This window comes from Canis lupus, chromosome 15 (genome assembly GCF_011100685.1).
Source record: "Canis lupus familiaris isolate Mischka breed German Shepherd chromosome 15, alternate assembly UU_Cfam_GSD_1.0, whole genome shotgun sequence".
NCBI lineage: Eukaryota > Metazoa > Chordata > Mammalia > Carnivora > Canidae > Canis > Canis lupus.
Genome location: NC_049236.1, coordinates 47,306,880 through 47,334,307, shown reverse-complemented (window position 1 = coordinate 47,334,307; position 27,428 = coordinate 47,306,880). Strand labels below are relative to the sequence as shown.

At 36.0% G+C, this 27,428-nt stretch overlaps 1 long non-coding RNA gene across 4 annotated transcripts in view; it reads right to left on the bottom strand.

Annotated features, from left to right (window-relative positions):
• The window catches only part of LOC102156590, an 88,754-nt gene that overhangs the window by 51,261 nt on the left and 10,065 nt on the right, over positions 1–27,428 (bottom strand). The window contains exon 3 of one of the 4 annotated variants that reach the window (XR_005370864.1): positions 4,213–4,518. The exons of 1 other annotated variant lie outside the window; for it this stretch is intronic. This is a non-coding gene — a long non-coding RNA (uncharacterized LOC102156590). Of the gene's footprint in view, positions 1–4,212; positions 4,519–27,428 lie in introns of those variants that run through there. 2 more of the 4 variants (XR_005370865.1, XR_005370863.1) reach the window with 2 other exon arrangements.

Here is a 27,428-nt window from a genome sequence, read left to right as displayed (position 1 = left end):
TATAAGCAGTGTCATCCATCTGGCTTTTATGAATGTATGATGTACTGGGTTCAACTCAAATGATAACATCTGTCTTGATAGATAAGCCAAAACCAATCTATAAAGATATATCTACGTGTCTCTATGAATTGTATAATGGAATGTTATGGCTGATAAAGGTAATTGGTGGCATTATTGCTCTATCTGCCCCCCCATCTATATTTATTTCAATGTCTTCCCTTAGCCTTCACAAATGTTTCAGAAAATACATATTATTTAGTGACTCTGTGTGTGTGTTGTATGTAAAGTAAACCTGTATGATTTTTTTCACCTGTTCAATGATGACTCAATTGTTTCTAGCTTAAAATATCAAACAAATAAACAAAATAAAATCTTGAAATGAAAGGAAGCTAACTTTCAAAAGCCTATGTTATTTTTCATCAATCTCTTTGTAAATACATAATGTTGAAGAACCTGTTTGGCATGTGGTATTGAGGTTCCCTTCATCAACTTGTATGCTATACACAGTGTCAAGTATCTAAATTTTTTCAATTTATATGTCTAAACACTTGAACAATTTATCAAAGAATATGCTCATTTCCAGAGCAAGAAGCAATTAGTCATATTAAACATTCAAGACATGGAATGAAACAGAACACTCTAGAAAGTATAAAGTAAACATACAAGAATGAATTCTTATCACTCCAATAGATGCAAGACATCGGAGCTTTCTTTAGATATAATATGCAGTGTTTGTTTTAGTAACTAAACCAAAGGTTTTGCACTTACAAAACTTCATTGTTACATACTATTAATTATTTGTTAAAGCACTGAATTGGATTCTTGTATAACCCTCTTGAGTCAGTGTCAAATAGGCTTTCTTGAGTAGCCTAAAGTTTTCCCACACGGAGACACATTGAGTCCAAGATACTAAAATGAAGCATTAGTAGCAACAAGCATAAAACACTCTCTGATAAACAACAGTCCAATGGAACCTTGAATCCCTGCTCCAAACCTGGAAGCAATGAGAGAGAGTTGCTCTAGATGTACTGACATGAATATGTTGCACTCTCTGGTTTTCTTCTCCAGAATAGATGTATGTTGATCATAAAATTCTACTTCTGACTTAGGATACACAAGCAATTACTTCTTAATACTGTCTGCAATCATTTATTTATCTCCTTCCAGCTATTTATTTTACTAAAAGGAGCACCCCTATCTAGATTCTGCTAGACTATTATACTCAGCTCACTCTCTCAGAGGGTTTCTATAACTAAAATGATGATATGGAAAGACTTACTTCCTAAAATTATTCCTTTGTTTACCACTCAGTCAGCAGTAGATGTCAATCATGAATAAGATATGGAGAAAACAGAAAGAAGAAGGGTGCTGCCCTTCCTTCTGTGCAGTCATTATCTGGAAGATCCATTGTCACTTGTTTCAAATCCATTTACGGAAACCATTGTTTCACCTCATTACCCTGGTATCTTCTAAAACCAGTGGTGAGGTAGGTAGAGAATCATATCCCAAATACATTAAATATTTTTAAACCACTTTAATGGCCTATTAACTCACTTCTACTAGGCAATAATGTGTCATATAAATTAAACACATACACAAACACAAACTCACATGTACAATATATTTAATACACACACTAGCCACAATTAACTATATTTTAACTACTAAATTCCCATTTTGTACAAGTGAAAATTTCCAAGTTCAAAGTAAAGAACTCAAAAGTAGGATAATATACTCTATTTTCAAGGACCAAAATATTTCTCTTGTTAATAGTACAAATTTCCCTGTGATTTTTGAAAAAGGAATTAAAATTTCAATGGAGTTTAATTACCTATGAAATCACAATATTTCAGGTAAGATATAACTTTTTAATACCTTTAAAAACTGCCATGAAGAGGATATGGATTTTAGTTACACAGTCAAATTAGCTGTGGAAAGAGCTTCGAACTTGGATTCTGGGACTAGGACTTGGGTTCTAACTTCGCATTTTCAGTTTATGAGCTGTCTGACTTTTTAATCAAGCTATTTTACCTCTCAACTTTTTACATAATGGGAATAATAATTATAATACATGATGATTGTGAAGATTGAATGAAATAATGCATATGAATAAGCCAAGCAAAATGGCAGGCACACAACAGATACTCAGTAAATAGTAGTAGTACCTTTCCCCATTTCTCTGAGGTTTTATACCTTTTAGATTGTAAAGGTTGAAAGTCTTCTAAAAGCAATAAATAAAAGCCAGTCTACACCCAAGATTTAAAATAGAAGTTAATTTCAAAATATCAAAAAGGGAGGTGAAATTGTCCCAGATTTATTACTATAAAAACAATAATTAAAAAATAATAATAATTAAATGAGGGTAGAGAAGGGGGGGAAGCACATTCATTTCAGGTTTGGAGGATTTTAACAAAGGATCCCACCATTTTGCGTATAATGACCAGATAGAATAAGGGGGCTCCTTTTTATTTGGTGGTGTAGCTCAAGGTAGGTCTGAATTCCCCAACAATGGAAGGCAGATTTCTCCCCAAAGATCTCCCCAAATATCTCCTTGAATTTTTTAATATGAAATGCTTATGGGAATGCTGGGCTGAGCTCAAATAACAGAATCAACTCATTGATTTATTTCCCAAGTTACCTTTCATCAAACCAACATAATTTTCATATTAAGAAAGTCACAGATAAATGATCCCTTAGTATATCTAACACTTTGGAAGAGTTGGCTAAATAAATTTTAGCCATTTAGTTCATTTTGCTGGGCAAGTCCCACAACTATCTTATCTTGATAAATGAAAGGCTGCTGCTGCGGATCAGGTCCCTGTGAAGCAGATTCAGAGGACTGAGGTTTGCATGCACAAAGTTTACTGGAGAGTGTCATTGGCATTACCACCTATGGGATGGTAAAAGAAGTACCACTGGGTAGAGAAAAGGTAAGCCCCACAATGTCCTTAGCCAATCTCAGGAGGAGCTCTGAAGCTAGGAATTTGCACAACCAACTTGAAGGAAATCAGGCAAAGGAGCCAACCTTTGTATCTTTCACATTAACCATTAGATTCAAACTTCCCTGGGAAGAAAGTACGACCCAATTATTGAGGAAATGGTAACTTAGTTTTGTAAGTTTTAGTTCATATGCTTCAAGTTTTATATTTCTATACTTCCAGAAACTGGAGAAATAAATTGAGGAAGGGAAGATGGGAAGGAAACTATTTCTGAGACTTTATTTGGCATTCCTCATTATGATTGCTCTTACCCACAGGCATAGGCTTCAGTCCCAATGTGGAGTTTCTTCTTGCTACATTCAATTTTATTTTGTGAGACTGGGTAAATAATCAGTGGGTGGGACTCTGGACTTCTGGAGTCGAACCTGAGCCATAACCTCTGTGTTCAATGTTCCTCAAAATGTTTGGATCTTTCCCTATCTCAAAATATAGTTAAGTAAGTGCCCATAGGTTCCCTTGCAGAAGTGCTGGGGGAATTATTACCATATTCACTTGCCATGATTTTGTAGTGTCCTTCCTTCTGAGGATCTGGTCTCTCCTATAGTAAATGGATTATGGATTGGTAAACTGGGAACTTGCCTAGCATATTAAGAATCTACTCTTTATTTTAATTGTGTAGATTGAGCAACACTTCTGCTAAATTCCTATCTATCTTGTCCCTAGAGATGCCATGTTCTATTTAAAATCTCCAGAGCCCTCCGCATCTTAGGTCTCCCAGCTACCACCCTAGCCCTGCTGCTCTTTACAGTAAGTAGGCCCAACTAGCATTTGGCGCTTAATAATTAGCCTTTGTTATTTTGGGATCCTATCAATCCCTGGTGATTAAGGCAACTTCTACCATCAACTCTGGTCTATGAAGCACAACCACCATGAAGCTTTTCTATAATGTTGCTGCTTCCTGCCAAAGCTGCTTTAATAAATGCAGTGTCCCCTGGGACTTTTTTTTAAGTGAAAGAGACAGAGATTGCGAAGGCGGTGGGGAGGGGCAGAGGGAGGAAGAAAGAGAGAATCTTAAGCAGGCTCCTCACCCAGGACAGAGCCTGCACGCAGGGCTCACTCTCATGACCCTGAGATCATGACTGAAGCCAAAATTGAGAGTTGGACACTTGACTGAGTCACCCAGGTGCCTCTGAAGATTTTATTTTTAGGTAATTTCTATTCCCAACCTGGGACTCGAACTCATAACTCAAGAGTCATGCTTTACTAACTGAGCCAGCCAAGCAACTTTATTTATTTATTTTTTAAGTCTGGGACTTCCTTTAGAATGTAGTCATCAGGTGGGCTTTCTAGCCTTATGTAGTACATCTACTTCATCAGCCTTTGATCCCTTCTTCGTTGTCTGTCACACAGCATTTGGCATTCCACTTCACTTAATGTGAACCATCATTTTCCTCAAGCTTTTAACAGCAACTTCCAACTGTATGATGGCATCAACTCTCAGGGTCCTTTATCTTGGGAGAGTTTCCCATATTGATAAATTCTTCCTTGGACAATTTTTCACCTGTCCTTGGAAAACAAACTGGTTACATTTTAGAAAATTGGGGAGCAACCAAGAAACAGGACACTGTGCTATCAGAAAATTCCCCAAAATTAGATAACTGTTTATAAAATAGAGTAGAATTTTCAAGGTAAAATAGTATTGTGAGCAAAGGATTCATCATTTATAAATCTAATACCATCTCAAAGAGATGGATGAGATGAAGGAGAAAAAATATAATTAGTTTATACTTTTCTTTCTGTGATTTTCCTCTCTTCAGACGTTTTCCTCTTTCTTCCATTTAATAGTATAAGAGAGAGAATCTGGTCCTATAACACTTTGTAGAGGGAATAGCTAATATGTGCAACCACTTGATCAATGCCAGTCTGTGGGTATCTTTTAGGGTACAATTTCCAAAAGAATCTGCCGCAATAGAATATAAAAAGGAATCATGCAAAATGTGTTTATCTGAGATGAAAACATCTTCCTGAATTTTCCAAGCATAAAAAAGTGGTCATATTCATAGAGGCAAATCTGCATTGACACTACCTGCGAGAGCCATTCATAACTGCAATTACTCCTTAAATGCCATCCTGAGCATTTCAGCATGTTTTCTCTTGATGCCAGCTGCCCCTACTGCCCTAAAGCACTGCCAATCTCTCCCATAGCTAGAATTAGAATGTGAGTATGGTGACCAAAATTTTCTAAAAGCCAACAATATAAAAAATGAATCGTTCTGAACTTGCCAAGTAAACTAGATAGTTTCTCTGTGAGCAAAGTGACTACACTTAGCAGCCTAAGCCACTAGAGCTAAATTGACCTCTTGGATACATATTTATTAATATATATCCAAAACAAATCAGATTTAATTTGTCACTTAGATCCATGGAGCAGTCCTTTTATTTCCTTTTAACCTTGAGACAGACAGGTAAACACAACAAACACAACTGGGGTTGGGGACTTTCTGTATATTGAGAGAAATTTTGAAATATTTAATAAGAATAACATATTCCTGTTCATTACATATTTGTTTCATTTTTATTTTACTTGATAGTTTGAAAAATTTGATCTATGTGCTTTTGGATATCATTTATATTTAGATTATTGAAGAATGTTTTATAAGATCTATTTGCCATCCCAAAGCTTTAGAGGTGATTCTTTTCTCTTCAAGCTCTTTATTAAAACATACAAACAAAAAAATATGATATTCCAAGTACAAACAAGCACAGGCACCAAATGTTTTGAGTACACTTGGAAATATGACTCTGTGAATTTAGAGTAAAATTTCCTTCTTGGTTCATGTTAAAGGTGTGCTTTCATCCACCCATGCCCCATCCGTCCATTGGCTTTTAAAACATAATTGCTGTTTTTTTTATCATGGACCCTTTCTAGCTTCCAAGGCTCCCTGGTAGTTGGCTCCAATTTTGCAATTTGGGTTGCTACACTCTTCCTCCACACAAATAGTAGCCTTGCTACCAATTATGGCTAGAGAAAGGGAGCTATACTCACATGGGAAACTCTGTCAGTAAGGAAACACCAACTAATAATGGATGGCACGCCCTGCCATATGCAACCTTTTTTCTTCATTCTTATTTCTCACAAACTTTGATTATATTCCCCTCTCTCCCTTTTTTGTCTCTTACTCCCTTAGATTTTCTTACCTTTTCTCTTCTCATCTTTTATTTTTTTTTTAACATACTTCCTTTCTTATGACTTAGGTCTTAAAAGAAATACTCAGGCCATTTTGGTTTTGGGTCCTAGATCTACAAATGGTTTAGGTAGGAGGGGGAAAATAAGCTTCATAAAACTTATTGGAATAGAGTGCCACTCAGCTCTAAGTAGCAAGACAAAGTACAGGAGCTTCTAGATTCAGCCCTAAAGGCAGATAAATAGTTGTCCTTGTCCCTTTCCAGAGAAGAAACTGCTCCTACAGTAGTCTTTCCATTAGGTATGTATCTAAAGGGAGGTCCACCCAATTCTATAAACACTCAATTCTACAAAATGCAGCCCAAACTTTAATTTCTTTGTCTGAGGTTGACTATCAGCCCTTTAAAAACCTTATGAAGAACATATCATAAGCATCTCAGTTCAAATCACCACTAACATTTACCTGTACAACCACAGAAGCTTCTTAGCTGTGAGCCCATGCCTCTCCCGCTGCTTCCATTCCTCATTCTATATAGCAGTTAGAGTATGTTTTTCAGAATGCAAGTTTGATCACTTAATTCGCTTCTTCCTCATAAAACTTACCAAGTCTTAGAATAGTTGTCAGAATAAAGATCAAGTTCCAACCCATTCTTGCATCATTTGGCCATCAACTACGTACCTTATGGCTGCCATTTTTTTCATTCCGCTGCTGCCCATGTTCCCCCCTACTGTAGGGTCTCTGCACTGTGGCACCTCCTTTGAGAACAGCATATCTCCCCATCTGTCACCTCCACTTCTATCATCCTCCCCTACTCCTTATCCAGTTGGCCCTTACTCATCCTTCAGCTCTCAACTCAGGCATTATTTCCTAAGAGGAATTTTAGTTTCTCTGTTAAATGTTCTTACTGTACAATATTCCATTACTTCAGAGTTCTTATCTAAGTTTTAATTATACATTCTTATGATTTAAATCCTATTGCATCACCATCATAGGCCCTGACACATAATTCTCACTCAGTAATTATTCATTGGATGAATAATGAATTCATAGATAACTATGTATTACAACATACCCTCACATACCTTATTTTCCAACTACTGTTATTATCTGTAAACTAAACTAGATATAGGACTATGATTTCTGTAGACTTTGCATTTTAACCCATATCTTGATGATCATCTTTAAATAATAGACACTAATGTTTTCCTTCTGGCCTCACTCACAACATTGTTAAAATGACATCCAGAAATCAAAACTGTTGCTCTGAGAAAGTGCTTGTGAAGAGGATGAAATGGCAAGCTACAGACTGGGATAAAATATTTACAAACAACAAATCTGACAAAGGACTATATCTAGAATATACAAAGTGTCTCAGAATTCAACAGTAAAAAAAATCAGTTAGAAAGTGGACAAAAAACATGAACAGATATTTCCCTGAAAATGGTACACAGATGGCAAATAAGCAAAAGTAAAGATGTTCAATATCATGAGCCACTAGGGAAATGCAAATTAATGCCACAAGGTATCACCATACACTTACAAAAATAGCTAAAATAAATAGTTAACAAAACTAAATGTTGGCAAGGATATGGAGAAACTGGAGACATGGGATCATTCATACATGGCTGGAGGGAGTGTAAAAATGATATGGTCATTCTGGAAAACACTTTGGCAGTTTCTATAAAAACTGAACGTGCATCTTACCATATAACACAGTAATTGAACTACCAGGTTTTTATTCTACCCTTCAGCTCTCAACTCAGACATTAATAATAAATTCAACTCATAATTAATTAATTAATTAATCAGAGAAAATGTAAACTTATGTTCACAAAAGCCCTGTATGTAAATGATCATAGCAGCTTTATTTGATCATAGCCAAAACTAGCATCAGCCCAGACATTCTTCAATAAGTGAATAGCTAACCAAGCTTTTTTGCATAATATACTATGGAATCTACTTAGAAAAGAAAAGGAATGAATTTTTGATATATAACAATTGAGATGGCTCTCCAGGGAATTATACTGAGTGGAAAAAAAAAAAAAAAAAACAAATCCCAAAAGGTCTTATTTCATTTCTATAACATTTTTGGAAATAACAGAAATTTAAAAGTGGAGGATAGATTAATGGTTCCCAAGAGTTAGGGATGGGGCATGAAGAGGAAAGTGGGAGGTGGATACACTAATTAAAGCAGCAAGAGTCGGTATCTTGACTGTAGTGGTTTATACACAAACTTACACAGGTGATAAAACTGTATAGAACTTACATACACACAAATGCAAATAAAAGGAAATCTGAATAAGATTGAGTGGATCGAATCAATATTAGAATCTCGATTGTGATATTATACTTTAAGTTTTACAAAATGTCAACCCTGGAGGAAGTTGGGCAAAGTGTGCAAAAGATCTCTCTGTATTATTTCTTCCAATTGCATTTATAATTTATCTCCATAAAATTTTCAGTTGAAAATGATATCTAGAGGGGCACCTGGTGGTTCAGTCAGTCACGCATTGGACTCTTGGTTTTAGCTCAGGGCATGATCTCAGTGTTATGGGATCAAGGCTTGCATTGGTCTCCACACTCAGTGGGAGTCTGCTTCTTTCTCTCTCTCCCCCTTTCCATTCCTCCCTCCCTCCCTCCCTCCCTCCCTCCCTCTCCCTCTGCCCCTCCCTGCACTCATGCTCTTTAAAATAAATAAATAAATCTTTAAAAATTAATATCAGAGATTTTTAGCATTTTCCTTATTTCATCAACAGGTGAAAAACTCTATACACAATTCACTGGGATGCGCTCAGTCTTCAGTGCATCCCAGTGAATTCTATGATTGCCAGGTGTCATGGAATATATATTTCTTGCGCAAGGGTGGAGAGTAAATTGGCTTTCAGAAGCTGGTTCCGTGCCTAGTGGTTTGGACTTCAGAATAGGTGAGGTTTCTGCTGCCCCTAGCACTCTCTGGAGCAAGTTTTATAGCCTTGTGACTTCAAATGTAGGGGAAAGTCATTCTAGGAGTTATGGTGGGAACAGGACAGAACTTTCCAATGAAGAAAATCATAATGGACAGACAAGTCAATCTGAGGTGAGAATGCTGGGGATGGGTCAGCTCTCCACAGACCAGTACAACAGAGGACATGGGAGGGGAGAAAATGTTGATATATATGTGAGACTTGATGGTAAGGTAGATGGAGGTGTCACCCAGACACATCTCTGTTTGAAGGCAAACTGATCTGCTGCAGATGTGTATATGTCTGTGTATATGTATGTGTATGTGGGGCTGTATGTAAATTTATGATTTACATAATAGTAATCTGTATCTGTTTTGGCTTTACTAACTGTCTTAACATTTTCATAAAGTGGTTGCAGCTGTTGACGTTACAGTTCAGAATTTCCTCCCCTCAATTAAATGTGGGATAGTGGGGCCTAATTATACTACAGGGAGTTTTAATAAGGTATCACCAAAATTATCATGAGATCTCATTAGATTTACCACAAAACTTTTGAGTATCTGTGATAACACTTCTCACCGGCTAGATTCTAGAATAATGCTCAAGGAAATTCTGAGATTTTATCAGATAGTAAATCAGCAGTGAAGTAGCCACATTTAATTACTGGGAAATGATTGATATTTTCTTTCCAGATGTAGTTACATGAAGTGAAATTTAATGGTATGTTTTAAGAGAGGCAAAAATAATGCATGCTGCAGAAAAGCTGAAAACAAGCTGAGACCATCCAAAATGATGCAGAGAAAACATGCTAATTAGCAACCTACTAAGGATATCTCGCGGAAGTGCTCTCTGAAAGCTGCACCTTTTTTTCTCAGAGTAGACGTAGCCCTGTGGGTAGAGACTGTCAAAATGAAGTTAAGGAAGTTGGCAATGGACACACGATGACTATGATGTCACATCCATAAATATTAAATAATAATAATAAAACACTAAAGCAGTAGAGTTGATACACACAAAGCCAGGACAGGATTTGATTTCTCAAGAGCCAAATAAGAGCCAGCTGGGAAAAATGCCCAGCACCAGAGAAAAAGACAATAGTGAAAAGAGTGTACTGTTATACCGAGAGGCTTTGCAAGTCACACCATACATTCACGGCAGAAGAATCAGGTCACCTCAGGAAAGGAGGCCTGTGATGAACCTTGGAGAACCTAACCTAGGAAATGGATTTAATAACTGTTGCCTATAACCCTGGTGGATGCTTCAAGCTCTCTCTGTAATGACCCTAGCACGTATCCAGTAGTACATCCTGTCCCAAGGAACCAAGAGTCCATTACTTAACCTACAGCACATTGTTGCATGAAAACCTGCTTTTGTTTTCACCAGGGAAGCTCTGCCAATTTCCTTTAATTGACCTGGATTATAGTGCCGATCCTAGAAGAAGAATCTAAGCAGTCAGAAGGCCCATCTTTCTCCTCAAAGATTATCCTCAATTCACAGATAGAAATAGGCTCCAGCTAGATTTATCAAGCATCCAGTTATCACGTTAGACCTGTGGCTTGGTTACATCTTCGACTTTTTTATGACTCTGATCACATTTCCCTGGCCTGAAACTGACAGTTTCAGGATGATTTTTTTTCTTCATTTTCCTTCCCTGTCTTTCACACCCATAACTTCATTTGACTGCTTTGTTTTTCTTCTACGAATCCTACTTGATGTGGATTTATCCTCAGGCAGGTGGAAGCATAATAAAATTTCTCTTTTACTGGAGAATTATCACTCAGTGACAACCATCGTGATCTTCTGTATTATTTGTACTTTTGCTTTCTAACTCACACATGCACACCGGTGTACAGATAAAAGCTCACGGACACAGGCATACAGACATGGGGACACACATTCACACACACAAGAACATATATATTAGGGTTGCTTCATGAAAGAAGAAGAAATGCAAAAAATGTTTTTGCTCTTTGATTTGCCACTAATTTAGACGTCCACTATTATAACTTTCATCCTGGGGATTGTAACAATAATAAAGTAACTCTACAGAATATTTCTGGGACTGTGATTCCATCATTTTACCCATAACCAAGGAAACTGCATTTTTTACCCCAGGCCCAATAATAACCTTCAGTTTTTGTCAGTCCCCGTGATTCTCCGTCTCAATATCTCAGAGAATTCCAGATCCTTGTGCATTTGGGAGCACTCAGGGCTTTATCCTAAAATAAGATATTGCTCTTATTTATACATTAACATTAAAACTTCTCGGATTTTTCTTTTTTGATATTGTTTATATATTCATAGCATGCAAATGGCCAGTACCATATACTTGCTTTAGAACTGGTATTCATGGGGCAAGAATTTAGGAAAAGATCCAGAAAAAGGGAGCCCAGGAAGACCAAAAATCAACAGTGACAGTTTTGCCAAAGATCAGCCCCATGCTTCATGAGATTTGAGACAAATTGACATTTTGCTTTTAATTTCTCCAATGCAAACTGTGTTTTTGTGAAAATGAGATAATATATGTGAAAATACCTAGCCAAATTCTCGGGACATGGAAGACACCCAATAAATATAAGTTTTTACTACTATATTATGCATCTTCTTGTCATAAGCAGAATTTACCCAGTAAAGAAAAGCTACAGCTCAGTTGAGCCAATTAGGATGACACACTCGAAGCTGAGAACACACATTTGATGTTACCAAAATCCTAAGCCTGACTTTCATTCAAAAATATCAAAATCATTGACTCCAATTCTGAAAAACCTAGGACTCATTTCCCATCTCTAACTCTTCCTAAGCTGTCATTCCAAAAGAAGCTAGGCAAATTTCCAAATTATTCCACTTTTATTTGTCCCATGTTATCTTCCAGTTGAAACTAATAATTGCTAAATTAATCCCATAAATTATAATTTCTCGCTAAGTACAAATTTATAAGGAATCTTAGCAAAGCCAGAGTAGCAATTATGCTTGCCTGGAAACAAAATTGCATTTGGGAAGATACATGTGTATTGTTCAGTGATGTATATACCATCCATTGGCTACTGACATGTCAGGGACAACACTGTGTCTCTGGTGTCACCATTGGTATAATGGCAATAATCACCCATCTTTGAGAGGTTCTGGGCAGCAACTATTTGCAATACTGTAAGCAACAAGCAAGTGGCAAATACAATAAAAATGAAACCTAGGAGTCTTATTCCTGGCCCATGCTGAGTCATATGCTCTAAGAATTTAACAACTAAAGCATCTAGTAATGCTATAATAAGGTTATTTAGCAATGCCATCGAGAGGCCTGGGATATTTTATTTATTGTATATTTTTATATTTGTATTATATCCATTTTATATATATAAAAATGGAACCTAAGACTCTTATTCCTGGCTCAGCATGAGTTATATGCTCTAAGAATTTAACAACTAAAGCATCTAGCAATGCTATAATAAGGTTATTTAGCAATGCCATTTAGAAGCCTCGGATATTTTATTTATTGTATATTTTTATATTTCTTACATTATTATTTTTTTTATTCCTTATGCTACCTTGGAAATTTTGTCTTGATAAATCAAATCTCTGCTCTTTTTAATTCTGGTGTGTTTTAGAGTCATTCTTATAGGTCTGTCTCTGGATATTGCGATGTATATAGATTCAATAACTGTTATATAAAATATTAAATACATGTAAAATATATAAAGAACTACATCTCCAAATCATTCTTCTTAAAAATTTTCAAATAAATAAATGAGTAAATAAATAATTTCCATAATGCTTTGAAGGAGGCATTTTTCATTTTCCCCTGATTCATTCAACTTTCAGCCAAACTAGTCTTAAGTCACTCGTTATCTACAGATAATGGGAAAGAACTAACCATGCTACTCTGTATGGAAAGAAAAATAAAAGTAACATTTCCAAAAACTCACAAAGGTGCACACAGAATCCATAGGAAATACTTCATGCATTTCCTACTTGGCTTTTTTGTATGGCACCAATTCTGTACACAAAATATCCTACATCAGGTAAAACATTTATTTTTAAATTGAATAAATCGAGACTCCAATATCTTATATATTTGTTCAAAGAAATCATTTCTGTGGCTAAGAAAAAAATCCCAGCTCTCCAGTACAGACACCTAGCTCCACCCATTACAAGAGACCTCATAACTTTTTTTTTTTAAGATTTTTATGAATTTATTCATGAGAGGCACAGACAGAGAGAGAGACAGAGACACAGGCAGAAGGAGAAGCAGGCTCCATCTAGGGAGCTCAACGTGGGACTCGATTCTGGGACTCCAGGATCACGCCCTGGGCCGAAGGCAGGCGCTAAACCACTGAGCCACCCAAGGATCCCAGAGACCTCATAACTTTTAAGCATCCCTTGGAACATTTAGGTTATAAGGTCAGTCTCTGCCTTGTTCACAATGATTTAAAGTCATTAGCAGCTAATGATTATTTGTGTTGAACAAGAGTCCAATCATGCCACAAGCTGTCATAGTTGGTACTAATTAACAGCCTTGGTAGCAGCAGCAAGTTCAGAAATTGAATAATCCTATCAAGGGCTATCTCATTGGTAGGTAGTTACCTTTCCCATCCTTTTGCTGTTCTAGCAAGGGAGGACTGATACCTGGAAGACTGACCACCATGAAGTTAATACGCCTCCAGTTATTTTTATGACAGGGACAAATACAAAAGCATATAAGAGAAAGAAGAATCAGGTTGTTGCTCCTAATATTTAAAACTATGATTCAAGGAAATAGTATCCAAGAATAACTGAATGCTTGTTTTAATCAAAAGCAGATTAAACATGTCACTGGAAGCACAGCTCCAATATCAAGTTATTAATAGGTAGTGCCAGCAATAATAATAATGTACCTTTATGTTTACAGTAGGGGCATGCCCTGTAGGTGAATCAATAAGTAAAAATGAAAGCCCGTGTATAAATTAGAAGTGCTAACATTTCCATGAATAATAAATAATTGATTCCTATGACTCTATAGAGAAAACAATTTACTTGAAGAATTTTATCTCTTATTCCAATTTATAACTCTTCTTGACATTTTGTTCTGATATTCAAAATCATGTCAGAGCAAATGAGCTATTATAGGAAAAGTTGTATTAATTTTACCCGTTGATATAAGCAAAACATATTGCTTTTGATTTTTATGAATAGGTAATTTTGTTTTTCATAAATACATAATGAACTCTGGGTTTTTTCCCCATGAATGGAAAGGGGCTTTTGAATACATAAAATATAGCTATGAGGATGCCAATCTTTTTTTGTTTATATCTGTTCAGCCAACACATTTGAAATGTTCTGAAGCTGATTTTTCTTTTTACATGTAACAAAGTCTGTCACTAGCACAATGTTGACAAGATTCACAACTGACCCACTCTTTATATTACAAGTCTTCAACCTCAACCCAAGCATCAAAAAAAGTTTGTGATTAATATCAGATTTGAAATATTTTTGTAGAAGCATATTGCATTTAGCAATAGACAATATCCTTGCTTGCCCAAGCAAGTGCACCCATCTAACTGAAGGATAAAAGAGAATATTATTTATACATTTGTATGATACTATTACTTGTATTATTTGTACATTATTTTAGACCTTCTCTTGGTTCAGTCTTTGAAACATCAAAATGCTGCTTCCTTTGCATTCTATCAAGGTGAGATAATCTTACACTTATGCATCTGTGACATTGAGCTTTTGGGGGAGTGAGGAGGAATGGTACTTTTCAACAAGTCTTTCTCTTTCTGGCTACTCCACTCTTATTCCACTCAATCACACCAAAATAAAGTCTTTTTATAGAAAACTGTTTCAGAATGAAATGTCACAGGCTGTCTAAATTTGGTCATTTGGCATAAATTTCTAAAATTTACCAAAAAATGAGGTACAATTATATATTATGCTATATAACTATGTCATATATTTGAAATTTGAAATATAATTATATTATATAATTGAAATCAGCCAATAGACTAAATCTTAAATGTTCTTATGGGGGAAAAAAAAGGAGATGGTGAGCACCGACTTAGTAGTCAGATGGTGCACTTATCACAGCCGTATTTTGTTTGGAGTTGCATATTCTTCACTAAGTTTTTGTGACAACTTATTGGTATAAGTAGAATTTGTCTTATTTCAGTACGATGTAAATACTGAAAAAAGTCAATTCATGTTCTCCACTAAAGTTCAATTAGGTGAATAGAGGTTTTCTCAGTGTAGGTATCAAAATGTACCCTATTAGATAATGACTTCTTAATGGCACTGCCCACCAGCAGAAAAATAATGTTTGAGAATTTTAAGTTTTTGGATCTATGACTTAGTCATTCATCCATTAGAAAAAAACTGACATTGAATGCCTATTAGGTGTCAAGTACTGTGCTTAGTGATGGAAAGGAGCAAATGAAAAATCACAAATGCTCTAAGGAGCTCAGTTTAGAGAAAGAGATGGTAAAATAAACCCAGTTATTACCAGTCAGTGGGACTTTTGGTATGATGGAAAGCTAAGTAATAAGCAAATGATATTCGCTACAACTTGAGTTTGTACTAGAGTGCCTAGCATAAGCACTTAATTTTAAATAGAGCACAGAGGAAAGTTTATTAGTTCTTAAATATGTTGAAGTGATCTTTTCTAGTTACCTCTTTTATTTCCTCATATAAGTATTAGTGTATATGGCATTCATAGTTGTCTGGTGCACAAAGTGTTTCTAGGCCAACTTTTAGCAGACATCTGCTAAATCCAGTGAAACATTGATTGCCCTGGACATAGTGGGTACCTGGAGAGTGTGCAGTTATCCATGAAAGCTTTGGCATTGTTTAAAGCTTTTGGCCTCATGGGCATCATAATTCATAGAAACCCTAAGAAAGACCGAATAAACAGAAATATCAATAAGATCAACCCCATCACAAAATGATGCAAGGGATTCACATAGAAGCATACACAGTATCTTTCAAATATGGACAACACCCAATTCACAGAATTATTTGAGAGATTATAAGGCAATCCAGTGTTGCTGATATTATTGGTGCTGTGTATTAAATGAAGAATAAATGAATGAGAAAATATATGGAAATCACTGTAAACTTTAAAACACTGTACAAACTATTGTTTTATATGATGGTTTTTAAGCCTTAATAATTTCTAGATATCCTTTTCCCCATTTTTAAAAAATTGTTTTCTATTTGTTTTCCTGTACTATAAAAAGACAATATTCATTCCCAGCATGAGAGGTGAAAAATACATGTCTTTATCTAACAGAAAAGTACTCCATATTTTCATCAATCTAATAGCCAGGTCCATTAATCTAAAATAAAATGACTCTGCCAGAGGTTCTGTAATAGTAAAATATGAAATAGAGGAGCACTACATAAGCTACCAAGTTTGGGAAGAAAATTAACAAATTCTTTAGGTTTCAAATTCCAAGGCATATGTTTTGGAAGATGAAGTTCAGGGTATGACATAAAACGGACTCTCCTTCATTCCTTGTACATAAATCAGGATTTAACAAATACAGTTATGACTTAAAGATAACTGGCCACTCAAACTCTGAACTCATTTATCATCTAGCTTTTTTCTAACAGCCGTACTAAAGCCTGAAGCCAAATGAGCATGATATTCATAACTGCCCTCTAGAAATACTGAATCTGGACTAGAATCAACCCAGAAGACAACCAGATCAGAATCAAAAGAATCTCCTTCTTGGGAGTAACATGCTGTTTTGAAGCCAGTACCAGTCAGCTAAAAAAGCTAGTTATCATGAGAACTTCCTTTATCATCTCTAGCTACTTTTGCGTATTCAGATACAAATGGTCTTATTTTTGTTGATTTTGTGGCTAGCTTTATGATGTGCCTGAGGTCATATTATCTAAATGTAAAATAATGATACAGTCCTGGCAAACACCCTATTAAGTGAAAGGTAGATATTCTCACTTAAGCTTTTGAAGAGAACAGATACCTTTTTTCCTCCCTTAGGAATTCTGTCTACGGGCCCCAATTATTTTTAAGTATTATTTTCCAGTCTTTCTTAAAAATGTTACCACTTTTCTGGTAAGATAGCCCCTTCAGATCTCTGAAGTATAAAAAAGTACCCCCAAAATTATAAATTTTTCTGCCTTCACAGAGAAATTGAATCCTTTAGTAGTCAATCCAAGTTACTAACAGCAGCAGAAAGTCACTCAGAACTCTTTCTGAGTATCAAATTTGAGAGCTTGAAACAAATGCATAAACAGCTTACCCAAAAGCTAAGATGGATCCAGGGGAGTGTGGTTCATTGAATTCCACAGAAAATCAGAGAACCCTTTTCAAGCTCAAAGTGCCTGGTCTTGTTCTACTGTCCAATTAGTAAAAAATAAAACACCTAGAGCCCCCCAAGCAAGAGATAAGCATATCTAATTGGGTTACTCTAAATTAGCATTGATGATGAGTTCTTGGCCCTAAAGATAATGGGGGCTTTTGTTTGTGTTTTGTTCCATAATTATACAATTCACTTTCTCATTTACCAGCGTTGGTTAGCATTCTCTGGACACAGTATTTTACTGGGAGATGTTTTCATCTTAGTTTTCACATACTAAGGCCATCTGTCTTCTCTTGTAAACCCTAGGAGATTAGTGATATGACTACAAGGTTCCCAAGCAGGCTTGGCAAATTACCATGGTCTTAAATCAAAGTGAAAGATTTCTTTGGCATGTCCAACCAATGTAAACTTCCTCCAAATTCAAACAAAAGGTATTAAAAAGCTTAAATTACATGTGGAAGTCATAACAAATTCATATATATTTTATATATTTTATCTAGGCTTTTGGAATTATTAGAATATAGTTGTTCTGAACACTATTTCTCAATTTTAATTTCTGTTTCTACTAGTTATTTTTCATTTTTTAAAATTTAGAAGTTATCCCCATTTCTCTTGACTGGTTTTCACAACATATTTGATCAATCTTTTTAAAGAATTGTGTTTCCTTTTAATAGCTTTTGTTATTGTTTTTGCTGTTTTCATTTTACTGATTGCTTCCCTTAGTTATTGCTTTTATTTTTGTAGTGATTTTAACCCATGTATACTTATTGTAATTATTGTTATATTAGATCTTATTTGTGCCATCTTAGTTTATATCTTATTTTACAATAATTTTACTTCATTTTTTTTTCTATTTTACCTCTTTCCATTGGCTAAATAAAATTTTCTTCTGCTAGTTTAATAGTTATATCCAAGTTTTATACTTTTGGCAAGCACAGATTACATAAAACTCATGAAGTTTTAGTTCCTCTAGTTCTAAAGTTTATAAATATCTGTGTCTTATCTATGAACAGGGTAAAAATTTCTATAAGTTCACACCTCCCTGTGACCTATCCTTCATATCATACTTACTTCCCTGCTGTCATTGATGCTATCTAGACCTTTATTTTTAGATCATTGTGGCTATACATTTTAATGTTATTTTTATAGCAATGAACTTGTCCTTATTTTCCATATCTTATCAATTCCAGATTCATTTTACTTCATTTTAGGGTACACTTTCTAGGCGTTCTTTTAAAAAATATCCCTATGAGGTGAACTAGGTGACATCCTTATATGTCTAAGGATATGTTTATTTGTTTATTTCATCTTAATATTTAAACAATAGCTTATTTGGCTATAGAAGTCTAATATTTAAAATATTTTTCCTTCAAAATATTGCTCTATTGTTTACCTGTTTCCAATATTCCTGTTGAGAAGTCTAATATCAATGATTCTTATTACTTTATAAATAATCTTCCGTGTTTCTCCAGAAATTTTTAGAAATTTTTCTTTACATTTTCTGGTATAAAAGATCAATAAAGTATGTAGGGCTTTTTTTTTTTTTTCTCTCTCTTCTATCCCATTTAGTATTCCCTGTACCCTTTCTATCTGTAGTTTTATAGCTTGCTTTATTTCTAGGGAAATAATAGTCATTATTTTTCCATGTGACTCCTCACCAATTTTGAACTTTTAAAATGAGTCCCACTGTAAGAAGGTCAAAGACCATGGCCCAGGAAAAAGATAGCTTTACAGAGAACTTTAATATAGAAACAGGGTCTTTGCACTGCTAAAGTATGAAGACAAATGTTACAAAATATGGAGATATCATTAATTTTTCTTCCCTGCAGACAAAGCACTTGCACCTAATGAGGTGTTACTGAACTTGATACCTCTCTGCTTTGAAAATCTTTCAGCCTTTATCAGCACTTCCTTCCAGTGAGATCAGATGTTTCAACAAATCAACCTCAAGTGCTGAATTCACTTACATGATGTGACATAAATTATGAATATTGTCTCCTACATTTACATGTAGATATATGAAATCCTTTATAATCACCAAAACTAACATACTGAAGCCAGAGTATTTCCAAATAATTAGTATAATTAGTCACATCAGAAGTACTGCTGGAAGTAGTAAAAAGGGAATCAATTTGCTATTCTATATACAGTTTATAAGAGTACCAAGAACTCAGATTCTCTTGTCTTATTTCAAATAAATCTCATGGTTAAAATAAAATTTAATGGAAATTCTAACTTGGACTTTCTCACATGGACTATCTGGGTCTTCCATTTCTATACAAGCCAAATATTTCACAAATAGAATATCATTAAATGCTGGCTGAGAAAAACTGAATTTATTAACCTAGTAGATGAATTATTAGAAATTGGGGTTTGGATATCCATAACAATTTTATCTTTTTAAAATATTCCTTTTTCATTTTCATACATCAAAACATTAGTCTCAGGCCACCACAGAAAATTGTTGGCTATTATGCTGTAGCTTGATGGGTTATCTATTCTTTTTGTTCCAAAGTGGATAGAAGAAAATGTAATGACAAGTGATCCCCCCCTCCCCCAAACCTCCAGGTGATAAGATCCAATGGGCTAGAAGAGGTTGTCTGGCTCTGAACATGGCCACATCCAATACTTAAGCCTTTCCTTCAGTCTCTGTCTCTCTCTGAAATAAATCCAAATTTATAAACCTTTTACATTTTCTTCAAAAAGATGTAAGTATCTACCATGCAGCAGACATTCTCTGATATCCTAATAATTAAGACCTGGATATAACACCATCAAATGTGAATGTTCAGGATTCCTTACAGGGGAAAAAGGTTTATCAGAAAGGCAACCTCAGTCCAAATGAAGAGCCATTCACTGTCAACTGTTGGAAAACTCAAACCCTGATACATTTCTAGGGTCCCTAAGACTCTCGACATCATTCTGCAACAGTACTATGGAACATCATTTTAATAGATTGATTCTACCTCTAACAACTCTGAAGATATAAGACTACAAAAATAATCTTCTCCTAATTTCTTATCAAGTTCATCTACAAAACTCCAGTGTCACAACCATAAATGTTAAATGGCTCTTAATTCCAAAAATTCAGTCTCTGTGGTCTTTCCAAAGTTTCTTCTAAGTTTGTTTTTCAAATGTATGCTTTATTTGATAGTAGTTGTCCTACAAACTAAAGTAATGGAAAATCCAGGAAATCATGACACACTCAGGACCTGTTGACACCAACCCAATGTATACAAACACACTGACTGAAAAGTTATCAAAGATGGCCTCATGCCTTCTACTATTAAATAGACACCAAAAGTTTCTTATCTTTGGTAGTTGTTTCCAAGAGAGATAGTTTTATCCCCCTCCTTTTTTACTCGGCCTACAACACTAACATTCCTAAATACATAGAAGCCATGAAATTTTACCTCAGGGGCTTCTCGACTTGTGCAGTCTTCCTCCACCTACCCACCCTGCCCGATCCCACTAGGGAAAAGAGAACTACCAGTAAGGGAAAGTAAACGCCTAATATCTTAGGCTTCTGATTTTGCTCTTTCACAAAAGCATATTAGAATGAAAAGAGAATCACGGGACACAAAACAGGATCTTGGAGGGAATGAGGTGACTGGTCTTTGTAAGCCAGGTGTGTCTTTGAGCCAGGTATATAATCTCCCTTGACTGCAGTCTCCTTATGTGTAAAATCAAGGGTTAGAGTGTAAATGATCACTAAGTTCCCTTCCAGCTCTAAAATTCTAGGATTTTAAGTAAGGCATTGGTTATCTCTCTTGTTAAGATTCCCTAGCTATTAACACACTCATTTACCAAATGACATTTTAATTTTGGCTCCAAGTGTCAGAAATTTTTACATGCTCAACAAATGGTACAATTCACTAGCTAAATGCTTTAGGTCTGATCATAAATTGCCAGAAGTCAGTTATAGCCCTGAGTCTGTGATGAGAAGACTGGGGATTTATAATTGAAACAGACAGCAAGGCTTCTGGAGTGCCACTGGGGGAAAGGAATCTATTCCAAAATGAAATAGGCATTACTGGGTTTCTCAGAAAAATATCCCAAGTCACAGTGGCCAGCCTATTAGGAACTTTACTCACTCTTGCCAATTTTTCCAGTGACTGCTTTGTGTTATCATGGTCTAAAAAATAGGACTGTATTTTCTTTCTTTTTTTTTTTTTAACCAAGAGAAAACAAGATACATTTGGTCATCAAAAGCAACCCTTTCAGAGAGGGCAATTTAGAATGTGGTGGAAAGCAAATGCCTGCCTGTTAAAGCCACAGGTATTCCCTCACTTGCCAGTCTCCGTTTTTCCAGAAACAGCTGCTCTGAAGGTTGGCTGAGGTCTTGTTTAGAGAATCAATTAGCCAAAGAAGTTTGGGCCAGTGAAGAATGTCACTCAAGTATAGAAAGATTTGGAAAACACTTCTACTTTTGTGTTTCCTGCAAGAGAATCTATCCTGTTATGCACCACTAAAATACCATGTAACTTAACAAAGAAATGAATCAATCTAAAATGGGTTTCATGGATGACCTTAGCAAAGAAAATGCTGACCAAGCTAAAACTTGAGCCTAATGACAAGCAACGGTCCACACAGTTATAGAAATACATCATGATCCTCAAGATGGTTTCAATTTTATTTCTACTTTATTTAAAAGCATGAAGTGTTTAAAAGTTCTATTGGCAATATAGGCCTTTAATTCATCTAAGAAGTATTTTTCTTGCAGTGAAAATATATACATGTATAATACAGGCATTCTCCAGAATTTCTCCTTGATATGCTTAACTCATATAGAAAACATGTATTTGACTTTGAGGAAAAGAACACGTATCATTCCAGCTTCAAAATACTTGATTCTACACCTTTATCATCATTATCATTTTCACCCTCCTCCTCATTTATAGAAAACCAATGAAATATATTCACATGTGTGATATGATTACTTTGGCAACTATGTGAAGAAAAGATCAGAGATAGTTGCATACAAGTTACAAATAACAATGGAGATATTATTCTAAGAATCCAAGGAAAAATCATGAGAGACTGAATGAAACTGTTAGTAGGAGAAATATATCTCACATGGTAATTACCAATTATTTAAAAAAGCATCTTATTTCTATATTGCCTAGCTCCTTTTCTCAAAAGGAATAGGTGTCTCTAAATATATTTTATATTACAGTATTTATTAAACAAGTTTGGTATTACCTTCTTTTTATTAAGATTTATTTTGAGAGAGAGAAAGAACGAGTGCATATGCGTGAGAGGGGTGAGGAGCAGAGAAAGAGAATCCCAAGCAGACTCTCCCCTAAGTGTGGACCCGGGTCTCCATCTCAGGATCTGGAGGTCATGACCTGAGCTGAAATCAAGAGTCAGAGTCTTAACTGATTGAATCACCCAGGCACACCTGGGATTTCACTTTTTTGTGATAATTAAAGCCATATTGGCAAGGAGATCATCAAAGGAATAAATATAAGTAGAGAAGACAAGATAAAGGAAGGGAATGGAGAAGACAGGAAAAGAAGAAAGGAGGGGAAGGGAATGAGAAGGGAAGAGGCACAATCATGCAACATATAATTGAGCCTTAAAATTCTAGGTGATGGAATATATTTATCAGAGGAAAATAAAACATTCCCTGCCTCCTGGGAACTTTCATTCTGTCTCTATATAAGCAAAATATGTAGTATGTTCATAACTTGGAGAAAAAGTATGTTCTGCTTTGGAGAAAAATTAAACACAGGAAAGTAAGCTAGGGAATGTGGAGGTCGTTGTGATTTCAGACATGATAAAGAACGTCTATCTGAGGAGCTCATTTGATGGAAGTGACGAAGTGATGACTGGGGAAAAAGTGGGCCAGGCAGAGGAAACAGGGACTGCAGAAACCATGAGCCTGCAGCAAGAAGGCCAATATGACTAGAGGGAGAAAAAAAGAGTAGTAAAAAATGAGGTTGCCAGATCATGTTGGCTCTTGCAGGCCAATACAAGGACTTTGGATTTTGCTTAAGTATGTTGGAGAGGGATGCCTGGGCGGCTCAGTGGTTGAGCATCTGCCTTTGGCTCGGGTCATGCTCCCAGGGTCCCGGAATCAAGTCCCCACATTGGGCTCCCTGCATGGAGCTTGCTTCTCCCTCTGCCTGTGTCTCTGCCTCTCTCTCTCTCTCTGTCTGTCATGAATAAATAAATAAAATATTTTTTTAAAAAGTATGTTGGAGAGCCAACAGACAGTTTTCAGCAGAGGAAGTAAGGTGATCCAACTTACTTTTTAACTGCTATCACTCTGGCTGCTATTTTGAGAACAGACCATGGGAAGGCAAGAATGAAGCAGAGAGGCTATCATCAAGAAACAATTGCAACGATCCAAGTGAAAGATGATGGCAGCAGGGGAACTGGTGAGACATGGTGAAGTTCTGAGAGCATTTTTCAGATGGAGCCACCAGGATTTACTGAATGGCTTGAATGAGATGAAGGGGTGAAGATGAGATTTTGGCCGGAGTCTGAGATGAGGAAGATTATCTGAGCAACGGGTTTTCAGTGTAAGATTGGGAGGAGTTTGCTAGAAAACAGAAGTCAGATTGGACCCATTAGATACCCTACTGGGTATCCATCAGGATGTTGAGTGGGCAGCTGGAACCGGGCATCTTCGGAGAAGTGAGCCCGAGATGATACATTTGAGAGGCATCTCCATACAGAGGATAACTCTCAATGAGACTGAGCTCATGACCAACAGGGTGAATGTACCAGAGAAAGACGCAAGGGAGCTCCCAGCACTCCAACATGAAGGCATCTGACGAGGAGGGGATTGGCACAGACCCCCGCGAAGAGGCAGGGAGAGGGACATCCTGAAGAGCACATCCTAGAAGCTAAGCCACGAACTTCAAAAAAGGAGAGAGTGGTCACTTTTGTCAAATGGGAAGTCAAGCCCTTTAAGGAAGGCCTGGAATGTGTGTCCCTGGAGTCAGTGTTGGTAGAGTGGATTTGGTGTTGAAAGGTGGGTTAGGGAGGACTTGAGGGAGATTGGAGTAGAGAAATCAGATCCAAGTGAATGGATAAGCTTTCAAGAAGTTTTGCTGTAAATGTTTGTAACTAAAGGACACAATAAGATCAATAATTTAATAGGATTTGCTCATGTCCTTATCACAGTTCTTTCATGGTCTCCTTATTCTTTTCCTATTATTTCTGTTGCTCTTCTGTCCCTCAAGATGAAATAACCAGAATAATGTGCAGCATCCCAAGTGTTGATACATTAAGGCTTTATTTAGATTCGTTCTGCTTATTCTTCCTTTAAAAGATTAGGCAATGGTTAGATCATCTAAATCTCTTTTGGAGGATAAATAACCTTCATCCCCAAAATTGCATAATTTTTTCCTAATTTTGATGGGTTAATATTAAAAACTAAATGATGGTTATTTTTTAATCTATATGACAAATACTGATTTTTTAGACACTATGGAGGCAACGCAAAGCTTTATTGGGAAGATATCTTTTCCTTAAAAAGCCCATGGTATATTAGTGGAGATAAGACATGCACCTATATGACTATGATATAAATACAAAAACTTTGTCAACATGGAAATCCCCAACAGCCATGTTAATCTGGTTTTGTTCTCATCACCACAATGAGAGCTAGAATGGCCAAGCTATTTAACAGGGCTTTTCATTCCCCAGATCTCTTTTTTCCTGTTTTCACCCCAGTAAATCAAATGCCCTGAAATTTTTTATGACCTAAGGGATTTGGGGAGTGGTGTATATTCAGAACTGAGTAATGCCTTCCCAAGGAATAGGATTGAGGGCTCACATTGACCAAGAGAGAGGGCTCACGTGGATGAAAATAGAGGGTTCACAATGACCAACATTGGTCAATGTTGTAAAAGGTACCTGGGAGGTTACTGGCCAGAGGAGACAGAACTTGAGTGTACACAGGAACTTTGAAGTCCGTTCCTGGTTTCATTTCCCAACCATCCATCTTTCCATAAACCTTTCTGGGTGCAGAAGTCCTAGTTTCCACCACCGAAGTAGAGTTTTTATAATGCAAGTTCTGAAGTGGTGTTACTTACACCAATAATCTTCTGATATTTATTTAATTTTAAAATGTACATCAAGTTGGATATTACTGACTTAACTTTCCTGTAAGGAATTATGGACTGATTGCATATGTGATACCAGGAAATAGCTGCAGATGGCTAGAGAGCTTCACAAAGTCAGTAAAGTGCTATCAGTGAGAGATCTTATAAATACCAACAAAAGGGATATTTTCACATGGTATATATCGTACATAGAAAGTCTCTTTTCAGCAAAGAAGCTGGTCTATGTATCCTTATGAAAAAGCTGAAGGGTGCATCTGTGCAAAGTTGATCAAGCATCTGCTTTTGGCTCAGATCATGATCCTGGAATCCTGGGATCAGATTGAACCCAGAGTCAGGTTCCCCTGCTCAGTCGAGAGTCAGCTTCTCCCTTTGGCCCCTACACCACCACCAGCACCACCACTGCCTCTGGTTTGTGCACTTGCGCTCTCTCTCTCAAATATTTAAGTAAAATCTTTTTTAAAAATCTGGAATACTCAGGAAGACCACTACAGTACCACCGGCTTGAAGTTTGGAAAGAAACAAATTTCCATTTTACAGAATTAATTATTTTTTGCAATTAATTATTAAATAACGTGAGGGCAGAAATCTGCCTACTAAATTCCCTACTCTATGGACTTAGCTTTCCTTATTAATTGGAATAGAGTTTATAATATACACTTAAGAAAACCTCTCTAGTGACTAAGACTTTACAATAGTAAGAAAAACTCATCATTTGCTCTAAATCTTAGTGGGTTTATAACAACCTCTGAGTAATGAGACACTCTTTGCTTCAACACCTCAACCCAGGTCTAAAGATAATGATATCTATTCTCAAATCACATTTACTTATCAACACTGAAAATCTTGTCTGCTTACTAATCTATGCATTTAGAGGCCAAGACACTGGTTACCCTGGGAGAAGGGGAGACATGATGACAAGGAGCACCAAGGTGACTTCTGGCATACAGATTATATTATGTTTTTTGATTTGGGTATTGATTCTACAGGTTTATTCAATTTGATATGTGTTATCCCTCTGTGTGTATGTGTGTGTATGCAATGTTTCAATAAAAAATTAAAAACCAACTATAGATGCTTAAATTCTGAAAATCAGTAGTGTTGTTGCAGTTTAAGTAAAAAGTCTTATGCCACTGAAACTCGCACTTCGCATTTTATATCACAGTTAAGACAAAATGTCTATCAGAGTTCTACCAAAGAGACAGAATCAGTGAGATATATATATGATATATATATATGATATATATATATCATATATATATATATATGAGAGATTTATATCAAGGAGTTGTCTCATGAAATTGTGGGGTTTGGTTGGTCAGAGTTCAAAATTTGTAGAGCAAGCCTACAGGCTGGAATTCTCAAGTAGAAGCTGGGACTGTAGACCCCACACGTAAGGAAGAAATTTCTGTTTTGCGCATAGACCTTTCTAACAATTGGATGAAGCCTATACACATTATCTAGGCTAGTCCTCTTTACCTAAAGTGAACTGGTTTCATATGTTAACCACTTTCACAAAATAACTTCACAGAAGTACCTAGATAAGTATGTGACTGAAAATGTGGGTAATATAGCTTACCCAATTTGACACATAAAGCTATCCATTGTAATGAGTTACATGAGGAGTATAGGTTCCAGTTAAAACTCCTTCTTCATTTTGTCAAGGCTATGTTTTCTCATCAGGAGTTTTGCAAAGAAACTTTATAAAATAATCCGGTTATAGGTGAGAGCAAACTTATTTTGCACATTGTGTGCACAAACTCAGTACTTTCTATGTCTCCTTCAGCATGACCCTTAAAGAAGAAATTCTTCATCCTTATTGTCTTCTCAGAAATGAATTACATTTAGAAAGGCTGAAGAAATCTGTTCATTCGTTTGGAGCGATAATAGCATTCCAACAAGCAAAACGTGTTTTTTTTTTTTTTTTTTTTTTTTTAACCAGCATCGAAATTTGCCAGAATTTATGTGTATGCAAAAAATTAAAGGAGTTTGA